This window comes from Meles meles, chromosome 7 (assembly GCF_922984935.1).
Source record: "Meles meles chromosome 7, mMelMel3.1 paternal haplotype, whole genome shotgun sequence".
Lineage (NCBI taxonomy): Eukaryota > Metazoa > Chordata > Mammalia > Carnivora > Mustelidae > Meles > Meles meles.
In genome coordinates, this window is record NC_060072.1 from 31,354,437 (window position 1) to 31,373,224 (window position 18,788).

The window sequence follows — 18,788 nt, forward strand, 5'->3', positions numbered from 1 at the left end:
TCTGAAACAACCTCAAAACAACTGCATAGGAAAATTTTCATCAGCAAGAGTTGATCTCATAATTTTATCATATAATTAACATGTATTGATCTGAATGTTATTTTTCTGCTTCTTGCTGGAATTTGAAAATTCCTTTACTTCTATGTCAAGTAAATGTCAAACATCTTAGGAAGGTTTTTTTTTTTTTTAATTATAGTTATATTACTTTCCCCCTAGGTATTTTCAAATCTTTACCTAATGGATAATATTCTAACAGGGATTGCATTCATTTACAAACCAGATAGATTGATTGTTGTTACACTGATCTAGTTTTGTTTGCAGACTATTGCATCAATAGGTGTTAGATATATCTTTAAAAACTGAAATTAGATATCTGAGTCTTATTAACTCAAACACTTCAAACTCTTGTCTTTTTATGAAATGGAGTTCATAAACGTATTGTTCCAACACTTAAAATATATATCCAGATTTTAGTGATTACAGATATTTATGGGTTACTTTACTATCTGAAAATGTATGATTTTATCACCCAAAAATGTACAGAAATGTTCACTCTATTTAAAGCAGATTTTTTTTATAGCTAACAGTTTAAAATTTGAGAGCATAATGCTTTGATCCTAAGTTCCTTGGACAAAGAATGCTTTACAATTCTAGAAATAAAGTTTTATTTTTCACTCCCCCCCCCGCAAAGATTTGTTTTGAGTTTACTTGATTTTTCTTTTATTTATTTATTTTTTTAATTAATTTATTTTTTTGATTTTTCTTTTAAAGATAAATAATTTTAAACTAACCCTTTTGTAAAGCAATACAGTACTATTTTTTACAATAAAGTTTTGAGTCCAATTGATTTTCCTAGATTCATGCATATAATATCTGATACTTATTTCAAAACATGTTGGTAATACATATCAATTATCTGGTGCAAAATATGACTCAGTAACTTATGGGTATAAAAACACTTCCATTACAATTTGTTTTTTTTTAAACTTAGAATGCCAGGCTATAAACCCCTGTGGTTGTGGGCTTACCAGAGTATACTGTTTATTTATCAACCTGTGATTCAGCCAGCTTATTTTCCATAAATTTTTGTGATAAATTACACCGGAGACATACTTTTGTTAAATATGAAACACAAGCTAAAATAAATATTCCCATTTCTCCTTCCCCATCCAACCAGAGTGCTCAGTTTTCAGGGAAAGTGGATTATTCATCTTCTAACAGCAAACAATGGTGAGTAAAAAAATAAAAGGCTTTATCAAATGGATATTAACAATGACCTTTTGTTCGGCATAACACATTTATAATAAAACAGACACACTGGGAGGAAATGCTTGTTCATTTACTAGAACGAGGAATAACAACAGCCACAACAATAATACCAACAAAGACTGGAAAACAACTTCTTCAGGGTGTGTAATTTACTATGCTGAATTTACAACCCTTCCTTTAAGATGAGCTTGTAGTTAAATAAACAAATAAAAAAATAAAATTAAATTAAAAAAAAAAAAAAGATGAGCTTGTAGCTGACCAATCTCTATGGTGCCTGTGTTCAAACTCATATTTGACAAATAAGCTATTTGTCAAAGATAACTGTATTTAAAATGTCTAATTAACTGATGACTGGAAGTTTCAGTAAATTTACTTACTGTACAGACATAAAACAAAACAAAAAGTACCATTTTGGAGAGCCAAGAATGAAATATACAACTTATCATTTTCTGTTCTCAAATAATAAAGTTCAAAGGTGGTTCTGTGCCTTAATCAAAAACCAAAGAAACGGGGCGCCTGGGTGGCTCAGTCCTTAATTGTCTTCCTTCGGCCCAGGTCATGATCCCAGGATCCTGGGATCTAGCCAGGCATCAAGCTCCCTGCTCAGAAGGAAGCCTGCTTCTCCTTCTCCCATTCCCCCTACTTGTTTTCCCTCTCTAGCTGTATCTCTCTCTGTCAAATAAATATATAAAATCTTAAAAAAAAAAAGAACCAAAAAAACCCCTAAAGAATAAATCACTGCATTACTAATAGAGTTGTTACTGTGATCACTGATCTTGATAATACTTAGAACTTAATTTATACCATTTAAATTCAGTGATAACAAAATAATTAAAAAGCAAAAAGGCTCCATTTCTTTTAGCTTTTAAATTTTTTAAAAATTTTATTTATTTGAGAGAGAGAGATAGAAAGAGCACATGAGCAGGAAGAAGGAGACTGCCCGCTGAGCAGGGAGCCCAGGGCGACTCGGTTCCATTCCAGGACCCTGGGATCAGGACCTGAGGGGAAGGCAGATGCTTAACCAACTGAGCCACCCAGGAACCCCTCCTTTTAAGGTTTTTAAAATGACATTTAAAAAAATAAGAAATATTTAAGAAGAAGGCAATCCTAAATACTTAGATGGTTTTAAATTTCTAACTACAAAAATGACAAAAATTATAAATAATATATTTTAGCTTTTTTAAAAGATTTTATTTATTTGAGAGAGATACATAGAGTATGAGCAGGGAGGGGGCAAAGGGAGAGGGAGAAGCAGGCTCCCCACTGAGTAGTGAGCCTGATGCAGGGCTCCATCCCAGGACCCTGGGATCATGATCTGAGCTGAAGGCAGATGCTTAACTGCCTGAGCCACCCAGGTGCCCCTATTTTTGCATTTTTTAAAATTCCCTTTTTTTCCCCCTAAAATTGATAGAGCTGAGGGGGATCATTAAAAAAAATTTTTTTTCACAGCTGTGGACACTGATATCTAAATTAATGGGCCAAAATAACACAACCAAGGTGACAGCTATCTCTTGGTGGCATAAGAGTATCTAACAGTAATAGGGCCTTCCATGTATGGGGTTTACTCTGAGTCTATTGCACGTCTCCAAGTTCTTTGCATAGATCATCTATGATATAGGTACTATTAATACTCCACTTTATAGAGAAAGAAACTGAGACACCAATACTTGCCTAGAGTGGTAGGGTAGAGTTGGAACACAGGCACCATAATATTTTTGGTCTTTTCTCTCCCTGCAATACATCATTAGGATTTTTATGGAAGGAAACTTATTTAATATTTTTAACAAATTTTGCTAATTGCATGTCCCCAAACTGGTGCATAATAGATGTGCAATAACAGTTTGTTAACGGAAATCAATGTCATCTGGGTACACCAGCAAAAACTCATTTCAGACATTTGCCTCAAGTTTCATTGCTAAAAACTGCCTCACTGAAATGTAGCTATTACCTTGTAATGTAACATTTTCCTCCTCAAAGACATCTAAGGGGAGCTTTAACAAAGCTCTTTGAAAATGTAACCAGCCAATCCCAGGAACACTGAATGTAGAACTTGCTTCCTTTAAGAAATACAGTAAAGCACCACAAACTAAATATTCAAAGTAACTTGAAAACAATACATAAAGTATAATTAAGAATGATTATTATTATACTATTGGCTCAGTCTAAATTAAACATTTGACATGTAAACTACATTGAGATGGCTGCCTAGGATGTATCTAAAATTTGAGCCTCTTGAGGTTTGCCACATACTGTTCAATGAACAAAAAACCCCTTTCAACATGACAAAATCATTTGTGTCCAAATCTCTTCCTCACTCTCCTGCTGTTGCCACACAAACCCTATCTAACCAGACTGAAATTCTCACTATATGAAGTATCTAAAAGATTCCATTGTTATGCCCGAGTTTTTGCGTCCGAGAGACCACCAAGGAGCCAAGCACCGATGCAATCACACAGGGGTTTATTTGACAAGCTTAGGCTTGGGCCCAAGTATACCCGGCACAGCGGAGTAGGGACTTGGACCACGAGCTTAGTTAAGGCAGGGGTATTTATGGGTTCCTGTTACTAAAGCAGTGTGGGGTTTCTGGAACCAAAGCAGGGTGGGGCTTCCTGTTACTAAAGCGGGGTGGGGGTCTCTGGAACCAAAGCAGGGTGGGGGTCCTTAGAACTAAAGTAAATTAGGGGAAAGTTCAGCCCTTGGGCACAGGGGTCTGAGATGGCTGCCGGAGCTAAGATGGCTGTACTTATGCTAAGGCTAAACTTGGGTGGGATGGCATTAATTTTTCTCAGCCTCCACACCATCATAACGAGAGGCACAGAAGTCAAGAGGAAGGGGATCAGTAGTCAAAACACACACGTGAGGAGAGAGCTCTCCTCATGCCATTTTCCATTAGAGCACCGATTTTATAGGAGGAGCTAGATGAGACCTTCAGACTTCAGAGAAGGATCTATTGGTCAGTCAACTTACTGTGGACCTCAGGAGAAGTATAGGATATTGCTGCCCAGGAAGACGGAGCTAGGAAAGGAGGTTGGGAGTGGAGATGGGAGTTGCTTGGGTGTGTGAGTGGCTTAATTAGAGCCAGATAATTTTTACCTGTTACTTCATTCAGGTCACAATTAGAGTTTAGCTTGCAGAAAACCCTGAGGTATTACAGATACCTATCTTAGTTATTTTTTCTGACTAGATGGCTCTGTTCTTTATGGACGGAGCAGGTATAAAGGCATGTGACACTTCATTTCCCTATTAAATGTTTATATTTCAACTGCTTCCAAGAAGTATTGTGGAAGCTCTAAGCCATTAACTCAAACATTAAAAGAAACAAGCTCTGAGGCCAGGTTTGGGGAGGAGGGCAAGGAGAGAGAGGAGAACCATACAGTTCACGCCAAGGCCAGCTTTAGCAGAGCACCCCAAGCGAGGAGGGTGTGTGAGATCACACAGGATGGGTCGTTTCTCCAGTCCTCAGAGAGGTCACACTGTAGGATACTTGTCACTGGTACCACAAATGGATCTGTGCTCTAGCTCCGACAACAGCTAAAGAGAAGTGTCTTATCTGTATCTTTCTGCAGCATCCAGACAGAACTTTAATAAGTTCATTGAAAAAGATGTGAAGTGGTGTAGTTTCCAGTAGAAAACTGGAGGGTCAGTCCTACATTATGTTTTACAAGTGAACAAAAGTGGTTGAGAGCCTCTGTCCAGATGCCGGGGGCCTTATAAGTAGACAACAGGTAAAGAGAAGTACTTACATGGGTCCCATCGACACAGTCACCTCTCAGCAACTTCCTCTATGAGCAATATCTATAGGGTTCAATCTTGAGGTCAAAGAAGTGATGAGGACCTGCTGCTTCCCATAATCCCTACTGCAGTTGGGATCAATTGGTAGAGGCAGTAGAGGGAAGTGATGATCATACAAACAGGTATTAGGAATCACCATCCTCAAACCAGCTGCTTAAAACTGCATTTCCAGGATTGCCTGGGTGGCTCAGTGGGTTAAAGCCTCTGCGTTCGGCTCAGGTCATGATCCCAGGGTCCTGGGATCAAGCCCTGCATTGGGCTCTCTGCTCAGCAGGGAGCCTGCTTCCCCCTCTTTCTCTCTCTGCCTACCTCTCTGCCTACTTGTGATCTCTGTCTGTCAAATAAATAAATAAAAATATTTTTTTTAAAAAACTGCATTTCCAGGAACCTCTACCTCATAAATCATAATAGTCATGATTTTAACCTTCAACTGGGAAAAAAACACCACTACCAGTCTCTCTCTATATGGACCATCAAATCAAAGTGTCAGACAGGGGTATCCTGAGGTTTCTGGCTTTTTCTCTAGTCTAACATGAGTAACTGTTAATAACTCTGAGAAAGGTAGAGAATAGTGGTCTTTCAATACATTTATAGTATAAATCTGTTGGTATTGAGCCTTCAATTTATAGATAGCTAGCATTTCTGGAGTCTCCGGCAATAGAACTGTGATATGGGGAAGATAAAAATCAAGATAACGTCAAAGGTTGTTTCAGAAGGGAAGGGTGATCAGTTCAGTGGCCTTTGTTTAGACTGTTAACCAACCCATCCTGGTTGCTACCTGTGCCTTAGGGAGAGCAAGAATACATTTCAAGTTTTACTAAAATGTCTGTGGGACAAAGGTAATTTAAGCTAGCTCTGATCTGCAGCCTAGCTGCAGCCGCAAGATGGCTAGAGAAGATACTGTATTGCCTGGTCATTAAATCAGACAATGCTGGTGACTTAGCAGAGGAACAGATAGTGTCACAGAAACAGAGTCATTGGCAGCTCTGGAATGTCTTCAATGGGCGGACGTGGCCTCACTCGGCAGCAGACAATGCCACAGGAAGCGATAGCAGGAAGGAAGGAAAAAGGGATAAGACAGCTAGGCACTAGTACTTGTGGGTACAAGTCTATGTACTCCGGAGATGCCCGGAAATAGTTAAAGGCTGACTGTCAGGTGAGCGTTTGAGTTCGTGGAGTTGGTGGTGGGGCAAACCAGGGACAGGACTCATAAAACCAAAAGGAAACAAGCCGTGCATACCTCACAGCAGATGAAGGATGTGTGTGCACGTACACTCATATGCACATGCATGCGCACAGGTACACACGTGCGTGCACACACACCCACAAGAGTTGACCAGTTTTTAAAAAAATTCCCTTGTTTTCCGGCCCTTGGATTTTTATTAGAGTGTGGTCCTGCAAAGGAGAAGATACAAAGAAGATACTGTACTCTTTAAACTCAAAGGGTTTAGGGAGACATCTCCTAATTGTTAAGAAAAATTTAACCATGCCATTACCCAATCAAGATTTTTTAAAACTTTATTTCTTAACTATTTCTGCAGTCTTTTGATGTATAACCACCACTGCAAAATGTATTGGCGTAAGACAGCAACATGAATGATTTCTCAAGACTCTGCACGTCGGCCGGGCTTCTCTGGGTGATTTGGCTACTGGTATTGGCTGGGTCACTTGTGACTGAATTTTGCTTGTGGCTCAGCTGGGGTTGCAATGTCCGAGAGGGAGTCATTTACAGTATAGGGAAGTTACTGCTGACTGTGTTCTGGGGCACCTTGCATTTTTTTTTTTTCCATGCAGTCTCTCACCCTATGGGGCCTTGCTCTCCATGTTGCTTCTTCAAGAGGGTAACCCAAAGTAACCAGACTTCCTTACATGGTGGCTGGCTTCTAGGAGGTCAAACTCAAGAGCCAACCTATGTACTAAGAAGCTGGACTGGAAGTCATTCATGTCACTTCTACCACATTTGAAGACAAGTCACAAGGCTAGCTCAATTTCAAAGGGAGTCTGGTGAGAGGAGTAGGAAAGTCACTTGCAAAGGGGACTGCAGGCTGGGAGGGACTGCTGCATCCCTCTTCGGAATTATCCCACACCGAACAAACAAACAACAACAACAAAAAAACTGTGTGATACCTAAAGATACAAACATAGTGATCCGAAGGAGCATGTGCACCGGAATGTTTATAGCACCAATGTCCACAATAGCCAAACTATGGAAAGAACCTTGATGTCCATCAACAGATGAATGGATAAAGAAGATGTGGTATATATACACAATGGAATACCATGCAGCCATCAAAAGAAATGAAATCTTGCCATTTGCAACAACGTGGATGGAACTAGAGGGTATTATACTTAGCGAAATAAGTCAATCAGAGAAAGACAACTATCATATGATCTCCCTGATATGAGGAAGTGGAGATGCAATGTGGGGGTTTGGGGGGTAGGAAAAGAATAAATGAAACAAGATGGGAGACAAACCATAAGTGACTCTTAATCTCACAAAACAAACTGAGGGTGGCCAGGGGAGGGGAGTACGGAGAGGGTGGTTGGGTTATGGACATTGGGGTGGGTATGTGCTATGGTGAGTGCTTGAAGTGTGTAAGCCTGACGATTCACAGACCTGTACCCCTGGGGCTAATAATACATTATATGTTTATTTAAAAAATTAAAAATTAAAAAAAAACTGTGATAAATCTGAACTCTAGTTCAATACCATGCGTGACCATATTTTATGGGAATAAAGTGACTAATGGTTCAGTCAGATGAGCATCTGCTTTTCATTGACGGTCTTTCTTTCATTCTGTGCATTTAGTGAGACACAAATGATCCCCAGATAAAAGTTCACTGTGAAGAAATCAGATGACTCACTAAAGACGCCTCAATTCACTCATTTATCATTCTAGCACATAAGTATTAATAAACTGCAAATCATCAGAGTCTGCCTCAAGAGGAAAATTAAGGTCTGGCTAAAATTTTTATTAACTTAAGTTGATAAAATGGTTGAGTACAAATTTTCTCTGACAAAAGTCACAAAATAAACTCACATGCTTATTTATAATCACTGGGAAATTTTCGAAAACCGTAGTGAGAGAAAAACAAAATTCAACAAATGAAAGTCACTTTCTATTTATAATGGTGGGTTAGAATTGATCTTGTTGGTTTCAGGTTTCTCCTTTGGCTGCCTGTGATCCAGATCCTATACCAGGGAATCCCTTATTGTATAAATTCTGGTAGGAGGAAGAACCCAGGCTCCTGCTTGACAGCTAATGGGGGTTACATGTTGTCTTCCCTGGCCCTTGACAGCTAGCTTCTTGGCACAAAAACTGCGAGGCTCCAACTTGCTTACTGGCACTCCAGAACTAGAACTGCTCACAGTGGTAGAGATGAAGCAACCCCAGGACAATTGTGCTGCATTCTCAGTGCCTGGGTGTTCTGCCACCCAGCCTTCTTTGATTCCTAATCATTTTCAGAGTCTGGTATTTTAAGCCTCCCAATTTCATTTCAATAAATTCTTTCTTTGCTTAGACGATTTAGAACTGGTCCCTACCATAGTTTTGCAACTACAATCTCTAGCAGAACAGGGAGGTGGGAAAATTATTTTATAAATACTTATTGGATCTAATACTGTACCATGTACTGTAGATACGGCATTAAAAAAAGAGAGAGAGAGAGACAAAATTTCTTACTGTCATATAATTTGCATTCTGGCAAGGAGGCTGGAGGATCCCAACAGGAAGATGAGAGATAACAATGCAGACAAGTAAAATGCGTGTTATAGTTGCTGTGAGGGGCTACAGAGAACAAAGAAGCTGGGAAAGGGAAGACTACGGAGGAAGGGTGTCCAGCCAATGGAGATTTGCAGTTTTGAGCAGGGCTGTTCTGGAACCCTCACTGAGAAGGCAGGTTTTGAGCCGAGAAGACAGCTCAGGGCCTGGGGTGGGAGTGCCCTGGAGTTCCCTGTGCACAGAAGGAAGCCAGTGTGACATGACAGACTAGAAAGTGGGGGCAAAGGAGGAGTCTGGTGAAAGCAAAGCAGGGCCTAAAGCTGCTGTCAGAATTCTGTCTTTTATCCTGGGCGAGCAGGAGAACCGAGGATTTTAAGCGGAGGCACTTGTCTTGGTTGGATTTAGCTTTTGAAGGGTAACTCAGGCTGCTTTTTTGAGAAGAGATAGAGAGGGCAGGTGTGTACTGGTGACAGTAGAGGCCAGATGCTAATTAACGATCTCATCAATTCCAGTTAACAGATGACAGTGGCTTGGGCTCGAAGCAGTGAGGACTGAATTTATTTATTTATGTTTCCCACTCCAGCCACTTTCGCTGTTAACATCCATCTAAGAAAATGACAGGACAGGCTAGCCTTTTCACATTATTATAAAGTCTTTCTTAAGTCAATGTTTTCCAAAAACTCTGTGTCCTATTGGAGAAGGAGCTAGAACAATCTATTTCCCTGTTGGCTGGTTGGTGTAAGAGGCAGCAGCCCCCGTAGCGTGATTCTGCCTCCCTTAAAAGAATCCTCTGAGTGTGGCTGAAATTTCCACACCAAGGAAGTTACTACCCTGCGTTCAAGACTTGTAGATATATTATTTCCTACATGTACATGATATAATAAGTAAACTTTTTTTTTTAAAGATTTTATTTATTTATTTGACAGAGCGAGATCACAAGTAGACAGAGAGGCAGGCAGAGAGAGAGAGAGAGAGGGAAGCAGGCTTCCTGCTGAGCAGAGAGCCCAATGCAGGACTCGATCCCAGGACCCTGAGATCATGACCTGAGCCGAAGGCAGTGGCTTAACCCACTGAGCCACCCAGGCACCCCAATAAGTAAACTTTGAAATGCCATTAGCTTGGATTAATTAATTTTTTAAAGATTTTATTTATTCATTTGACAGAGAGAGATCACAAGTAGACAGAGAGGCAGGCAGAGAGAGAAAGGGAAGCAGGCTTCCCGCTGAGCAGAGAGCCCAATTGGGGGCTCCATCTCAGGACCCTGAGACCATGACCCGAGCTGAAGGCAGAGGCTTTAACCTACTGAGCCACCCAGGCACCCAGCTTGGATTAATTTACCAAGAGAACATTAGAGCTAATGTTTAGGAAGAAAAATTCCCAGAGGAGGAATCCTAGACAGTCAGGAGAAGGCTGGACCAGCTCAAAGAGGCCCAGGATTCAGGCTAATGAGGACAGCGATCCTTCATCTGGGGAAGCAGAGAAAAGGGGACACCAGCAGATAATCTTCCATCTTGCAGAATTATGTCGAGAAAAGGACCCACCGTTAGACACACAAATAATTGGATTCCAGCTGCCCAGGACCTCACAGAATTTGTTGAGCTAAATCCCTTTTAAAAGTCAGGCAGTACTGAGGAAGAGAAAAATAATGTGCTCTGACCTTTGTTCTTAGCTTCTCTCCTATTTTAGAGGGATTCTGTGGGTTTTCAAATGGGAGAATTCAAAAGCATCCACCATTGGCCAGGGGGAGCTCTTCAAAGCCTACTAGTGAAGTTGTTGGGGCCCTGAGTAACTTGATGACCAAAGATCAGGCGGGAGCACCCTGGGGAAGACAGAGAGCACGGCGAAGCAGCTTGCAGTCATGCGGTGTCCAAAAGATATTTGCAAAGCTAAGTTTCTATTTTTGACCCAGTATCTAATTATAATCAAGGATATACATGCCCCAGCCCTCTTGCCCTAGAGAGAAACATTATACTCGCTTTTCCCAAAATGTCATGCAACAAAAAGTGCCTTTTGTACTGGAACCTTACTTCCTACAGTGCTCGCTGTTGTGTGAGAACAAAGACACACCTGCCTATACCCACCCTGTTGGGCTGAAATACTAACTCCGTTGGTAAATATTTGCTGTTCCACAGAAGCAGTGTGTGGTAACAGAAGGGCAGAAAGTGAAGGAGAATTGGAGACATACACGTGCTTCAGGCACAAGCACACAGATTCGAGCCTTGCCTTCTGACCTCACGAGGTCTGGGACATTGAGTAAGAGTCTTCCTCTTTATGGGCCTCTGAAATGGGGGGGGGGGTCGTTATAATGCTCAGCTGGCAGGATGATTATAAACATCAAAAGAGGGGCACCAGGGTGGCTCCATCGCTTGAACATCCGACTCTTGATTTCGGCTCAGGTCATGATCTCAAGGTTGTGAGATCAAACCCCGAGTGGGGCTCCTCGTTGGTGTGGTCTGCGTGAGAGTCTGTCTCTCCCTCTCCCTCTGCACCTCCCCCAACTTGGTCTAAATAAATAACTAAATAGAATCTTTTAAAAAATAAACCTCAAAAGAGATCACATGGCAAGCGTCTGACACTGTTGTTCGGTTAGGGTGCATATGGCTGCCAGAAACCAAATACTCAACCAAAAGGGCCTTCAATGCAAGGGGTTAATGTTCCTCAAAGAACAACAGTAACAGAGGTATGGATTCCCTGCGCTGGTGCCCACGCCTGATGGCGCTGCTGATCTTGGTCTGGTTCTCGGTCATTCTCCGGGCTGCAGTAGCTCCGGGTGTCATGTCCTTACATGACAATGTCCAAAGCAGAAGGGTGCGCCTTCTTCTTTGCACATCTCTCATCAGGCAGGATGCTTCTCGGAAGGGCCAGTCCCTCCCGAGACCTTGTGGTCCCGTTAACCTGCCCTGGGTTCCGTGCCTGTGTCTGGGCTACGAGCACAGCTGGGAAAGTGAGTGTGCAGCATTTTCCTTCCTGTGCCAGGAGGGCTCCAAGGCAAAGGAAAAACTAAGAGAGATGTGGCAGCTGGAGAGAGAGGCCATTGTGTCTGCTTCTGGTACTTGGCTTAGTAAGCCCTTAGACCTGTTGTTTCCCTTCTCACCCACCTGGGAGTACAGTCCCTATGGCAGGTGCCAGCAGATCCCTGCAGAGCCCTCTCCTGCCTGGGACCACCGCAGTCTGCTAGCCCCCAGCCCCAATTTCATACCAAGCTTTCTTCCTGACTCACCACCTAGATTTCTAGTTTTTAAATATAACTAAGCTGCCGATTATAAAAACAACAATAGCAACAAAAGCAACAAAGGAAACTTCCTTTTCTTGACAGGCTCACCTCTGCAGGCTCGTGCTGTGGTTAGACAAAGCTGCAGACATGAAAGAGGACCCGGGGTTCCACGCTATCCCTGGTCTTGAAATTCCAGTAAAAGCATACGGCTATCAACGGTTTTCACAGAAGGATTTATCTTTTAGTATGTAAAGTGTTATGTAATGTGTTACTCATGCTGGCCATATTCTTTTGCTCAATCTATTCCACACAAGGAGTGACTTCTTTCTTTTTGTTTTTAAAGGATATTAAATATTTTAAGTAAATCCCCTTTTTCTCAGTTGCCACAGTGGCAGCAAAGGACAGTGGAGAACGGTGCTCTGGGAGAAAGAACAGAGCTAATGAAGAGAAAAGAACCAGGGACCCACAAGGCTTGGAGACCAGCACTGAAGCTAGAGCCTGAAATTTTGAAAATTATGAAGCCAGTATTTTGCAAAGGACCTAAGAGGAAAGCGAGGCCCTCATTAAAACTAATAAGGAGAATGCAGGTCTTAGAAACTATACTTTTTTTAAAAAAGTACACAGAACTATTTAGAAGTAAGACCAAAAATTAAGATGTGGATTTCCTAGCACAGCCAGCATGGCTGTATAAATGTATATTGGGGTAGTGAGAAGATAAATAGACCAGACTCTGAACAGAGACGATGTCTCCTGACTGTAATGCTTTAGAATTCTTAGTAATACATTAGGGAAGAGAAATGGGAGGTTACTTCCAGAACAGGCTATCACCCTATTAACATGGGAAAATATAGAAATACAAATTACAAATATGAATTAATATGAATATGAAATATATAAATATAAACACGTGTATGTGTGTGTGTGCGCGTTTTGTTTTAACCCATATAAAACGAATCCTTTAGCTATTGTGATACGTGCCTTAGCTAGAGTATTTCCATTTCTTCAAGCCAGGTTAAGTTCTGTGTCAGTGGGCTTTTTATTATAGTAACAAGGGGTATTTATGGTGTAAAGAAAAAATATACTTTAGAATTTTAGCATTGAGAAACTTGAATTTATTTGCTGGAAGGAAAAATTTCACACTCTTTGGTGACTATATTGAAATGTTTTGTGCGTACTTGGTTGGTTCCTCCAAACACGTTACAAACACCTTGGGTTAAAATCAGCTTGTTGTTAATAAAATTTTAATTCTATATAGCTCCCCTTAAAATAGATTGCACACAGATTCAATTAATACATTTTTGGAGTGTTCATTATTGCCCTGGTACAGTTTCTAACTCATTTTTACTCTTCAGCACATTCAAGAGCAATATGTAACTGCTTAATTATACTGGTTTCTATTAATCGAGACACTACAACATTAGTTCGTTGCTACATGCCCTAAGGATGTTCAATGCAGTGAAAATATGTTAATTAGCTTGTCCATCAAACATGACCATGTGGTCTGAAAACCCATGGTAAGCAACTTTGGGCATGCAATGGTCCTTTAAGGAAAACACCAATGGCCATGATTGTTGGTATCTTAGATACTGTATCTAACCATAGACTAAAAGTAAAACCTTTAGGATTCTTGCATTTCTTTTCCACATTACTTTAAACCTGTGTGTGTGTGTGTCCAGATTTTTATTTCCCTAAAGTGAACATAAATTGTGTCTGCAGAAGAAGTATAAGCTCAGCTGGCCATCCGTAGATCAGTTTAGCATCAGACTGCCACCTAGAAATGCTGGTATTGACCACCCGTCCTTGTAGGATGTGATATGCTGGGAGTGGTTCTCTCTCTCTGATCATTTAGGATAGCCAAAGTCTAGGTACCATATTGCACCACAACCAAGGGACGAGAAACCCAAGTTTAAAGCCTTGATCATCCCAATTGTTAAACAAGGACGATCCCTTTAAAACCTTTGCAGATGTGTCCATCAGCCCAGCAACCACAGAGTTCAAAGTCAACAGCTTAAAAGAGTGCAGAAAGAGAGGAAGATCCTTGTTTGTTTACTCTTTCACCATGCACTTTTAAAACACAATGGTGGGAGAAGGTTTGTTCCAATTTTTCCCATAGATACTCCTTAGGGAATGCATTTAAACAGAACAAAACAGTCTTTCTATGACTTAACAGAAATAGAATCTGTAGTATTATTTTAGCTTAAATGTGATTAGGTGGGAGCATTCCTTTGTTATTTGCTTCCTGTACTCTAAAGGTAGCGTTTAATGTAATCTTGTTTTACTTGGATTCTGACAAGTGGGAATGATTAATTTTTCTAACAAAAATAAAAAAAATTTACCCACACATCTCCAAATAGAATACTATGTTTATTAATTGGTAAAAGTATTTTGTTTCAAAGAACTAAAAGAACTTAGATAGTCTCTTAGTCATTGTAATAGTTTTGTCAGGTGTCTTAGGCAGGCATTTGGAGGTATTCGGCCCTTTTCTACAGAGAATAAAGACAGGCAGTGTCTTTATTGATATTGCTGAGCACTTTATCGATATGATTACACACACGGGCAGAGGCTTGATGACAAGGTTACATGCTCCCAAATATGGCTTTTAAAAAAATATATTTTATTTATTTATTTGACAGACAGAGATCACAAGTAGGCAGAGAGGCAGGCAGAGAGAAAGGAAGGGAAGCAGGCTCTCTGCTGAGCAGAGAGCCCCATGTGAGGCTCGATCCCAGGACCCTGAGATCATGACCTGAGCCGAAGGCACAGACTTAACCCACTGAGCCACCCAGGCACCACGAGATGTGTTATATGTTAACGAAATTACAAGCTTGAGATGACATGCATGGCCTCAGTTACTCTTGAAATCATAACATTATTTTCACATATTCCATCAAATGGAAAGCAAGCCTTCACTAGAACAATCTTGTTTCCTTACATGCTGCACTTGTAGACTGTATATTTCTACTCTTTTTTTTATCCTGTTGTTTCCCTGATAATTATTTAAGTGCCTTTCAACAAAATGTATATAAATTTTTATATTAAACCAAAATAAAAAGAAGAGTAATCATTGTCTTGGGGAAAAAGATTTTCAAAAGGTAGTTTAAAGCTAAGGTTGTCTTTTCCCACTGGTTACTAACATGAATGTAGAGGGTAAGAGAGAGTAGTAGTATAAGACTTTAGAAAGTATTAGTCTACTGGCCATGTGTATACATTCCCAGTACCTGCAGCTGAATCCTGAAGACCTGATAGATAGATAGATAGATACAGATATAGATAGATAGATATCTACAGATATATGTATCTATACATATAGATATATATCTATATCTGTATCTATCTATCTACATCTAACTATAGATAGATCTGTATCATTCTCTTTAGAAATTTCTTTAGCTCATTTTAAAAAGACCAACAAGTAAGGGTGATGTCACCAAAGTATAACAAGGTGCAAGAATTCCCTGAGATTAAAAGAAAAATAATAACGTCTCTGCTGGGAAAAGAAGAGAATCTGTCAACATTCCTCTTTCCATCTTTCAACCTTAATTTTTTAAATTTAGTAAAAACTTCAAGCCATACAAAAAGCAGCACGTTAGTGCTTGTACATGGAGCTGAGATGAGACTGAATCGCCATTCAGAAAAGATCATGCACTAGAAAATGAACATTCAGACTCCATCCAAATACCATTTATGCCAATGGAATTGTTTATGGCAGAACCACTGGAGCTGGCACTTGATTAACAGTGTGTGTGAGTTCAGTCATCAGCAACTAAACCTGTAATTTTCATCCATTGCCACCAGGTGGTAGTGATGCCCCGCCCACAGCTAACAAGGTTCCTATTAACTACTTCCGCAAGGTGCTCAACTGAAAAAGAGTAAGTGTGCTATTTCCTTTTCTAAAGAAATCATGAGCTATACCTTCTTGATAGACTAGAATATTCATATATTTAATTGTCAAAGTCTCCAAGTAACTTTTATGTACAGTAAATTCTGTGAAATTTGAGTAAATTCTGTGAAATTCTGTGAAATCTGAGTAAAGATTTTAACAAGTTTGTAAGCTGTTTTAAATTTTTTCCCCTGATACATTCTCTTCCTCTATTCATTTTTGAATAACACCAAAATAGGAGACCAAAATATAGACATGTATTTTTCACAACAGAAACTTCACAAACATACATAAGTATATAAGCATATATCACAAATGAAGGTACTGGTTTTTCTGATGTTTCTGTACAGGTTCTAATTCCACCGTCTTCATTTTTGTAGCACAAGGGCTGTGGATTTGTTGGTTGATAAACAGACCAGACAAAGGCGCAATGGAAGTTGGAGGTGAAATAAAGCAAGCTACTGGGGAAAGTCCTGGTAGTGTAATGGCCTGTAGACAGTTTCAAAATGTGGAAGTCTAGTCCCAGTCCTCACCTTCTAAATACAAATCTTCCTGAGGTATGGCTTAGGAATTTCTGTGTAATAAAACCATCACAGCCCATTCTGATGACAACTTTTGTTGAAAGACACGATATTGGGAACAGAATACCATGATAGGAATTTAGGTAAAAGAACTGGGCATTGGACAGAACATTATTAGACTAGGATACAAAAGAGTATATTGGCCAAAAGGAAAGAGCTGTGATATGAACACACACACACACACACACACACACACGACAAACCCCACAAATGGTAACATTGTTTTGTTATTGAGAAAGAAGGAAAGAAGGAAATTTCCCTGGGTAGGAGTAAGATGGGGTTTAGATTTGAGGATAGGAATAAACCTCCAGATATAGATAAACATCCCTACTACAGGATTGGGAGTTGATTTGAGTGTTAATCATGGAGTTAAAGAGGTGACTTCAATAGCCTATTCTCCTAGAATTCTCATGTTAGTACAGAAAATTCACGTTTTATGAGCTTGAAAAAAATCACTAATGAGTTAAGTTAACAGAGGGTTGGAAAAGGATGACAGGATTTTATCTGGAAAAATACCCTCATTTTAACCTGCTCTGCAATATGCAGGAATTCAAAAGGAACAAAACCACTAGCAGATGTTCCTAGTATACATTGCAACTAATCCACAGATCATGGTCCACATCACTCTTCATGCATCATTCTTTCACTTTGACCAGTTGACTAAATGGACGAATGATCAACAAACGTCTGTTAGCTCAATATTTAGGCAAGCAAACCCAACATAACTACCTCTAAGCTCACCAGTGTTTATAGTAACTAAAGCAGCAATGTGTGTAATAGGACATTATGAGTTCCTTCAGTTGTTTTTCCACTAAAAAACATTCTATGTGGATTATAAAACAAAATGAAATTTGTTTTTCTCTTATAGCTAGCTTGGATACCAGCAGGTGGTTCGTCATTTCTCAGCCAAATCTAAAAGATTCATTGGATTTTGGATTTTATGTTCTCCTCAAAACAAGCCCAGCCCCGCACGGGAATCATGCATTATTATAACATATGTCTTATACCTCAACAATACATGTCCTTTCCTTCTTGGCAAAGCACACTTCCTATTTTTTTCTGAATAAACTTAATAAGGAAGTGATCAAAATTCAATTCTCCACCTCGCATTCCGTTCCCGTATTTACTGCTTAGTGCTTTGGGGTGGTAAAATGTCATAGACAAAATGCACTGACCTAGGTCACCCAATGGCCACATCGATGCATTGGAGACTCTTGTTGGGAACTGTATTTTGGTCAGGAGCAAAGAGCTCAGCAGTGGGAAGTGGAGATGTTTTCTGAATGCATCCTATTATATTTTTATTCATTCACACTCACACAGAACTCTTGCTCATAAATACCATTTAACTGTTTGGATAGGGTGACAATAAGAATAAAGAGGGAGAGCAGAATGGCAAAGAGGGATGCCTTCCAGTTACGCTGTCCGTATTGTTTAAAAGGGGAAGAAAAAGACATACGAATCCCATAATGACAATTATACTTTATGAACTGAAGGACAGTATTAAAACTCAGGGGGGAAAAAAATCGAGTGCTTGTAACTTGCAAAGCCATGTCCTTGGCTGTGAGAGACAAAGTAGAGTCAAGCCTGAAGAAAAGGTCAGAATTTAATTACATGTTTTCTGGTTCTCCCAGTGTCTCACATTACGATGTTCTGTCCTATGCAAGTCCTACTATCTCAAAAAGATTGAAAATTCAACTGTACAGCAGACCTTGAAAGACCTGTCAAACACTTAATTACAAAGAATAGGAGAAATTATCTAATGAGCACTGCAGAAGGTTTTAAAAACACCCCCCCAATATAAATGAAAACAAAATATCTTCTTTCACTTAATGAGATTTAAAAATTGGGTAAGTAATAATTCATATATTTAAAACACATCAACCATATGAAATATGCAATGACATGCTAATAACCTTCTCCTGATCCCATCTCCAGTTCTGACTTCATGAGTTTATTGTGAACTCATACAGTTTAGTGCGAGAAACTGCATGTTATTGTACTTTTAATTTGCATTTCCCCAAGCACTAATAATAATGAATATTTTCTAATGTTCACCCATCACTTAAGTTGCTTCCAGAATTTCCTGGAGTAAGGCTGTCCAACAAAACATTTCCACCATTTGGGAAATTCTATTTCTGTTGCCCAATGTGGTACCACTAGCCAGATGTGGTAATTGAGCAGGAAACGTGACTAATGAGACTGAGGAAATATATTTTAAATTTTATTTAGACTCAATTAATTTAAATTTAATTAACTACATGTCCTCCCTCTCTACCATATTGCAACACAATATTTAAATCTTATAAATATATGGTTAAAGGCTTTTTGCT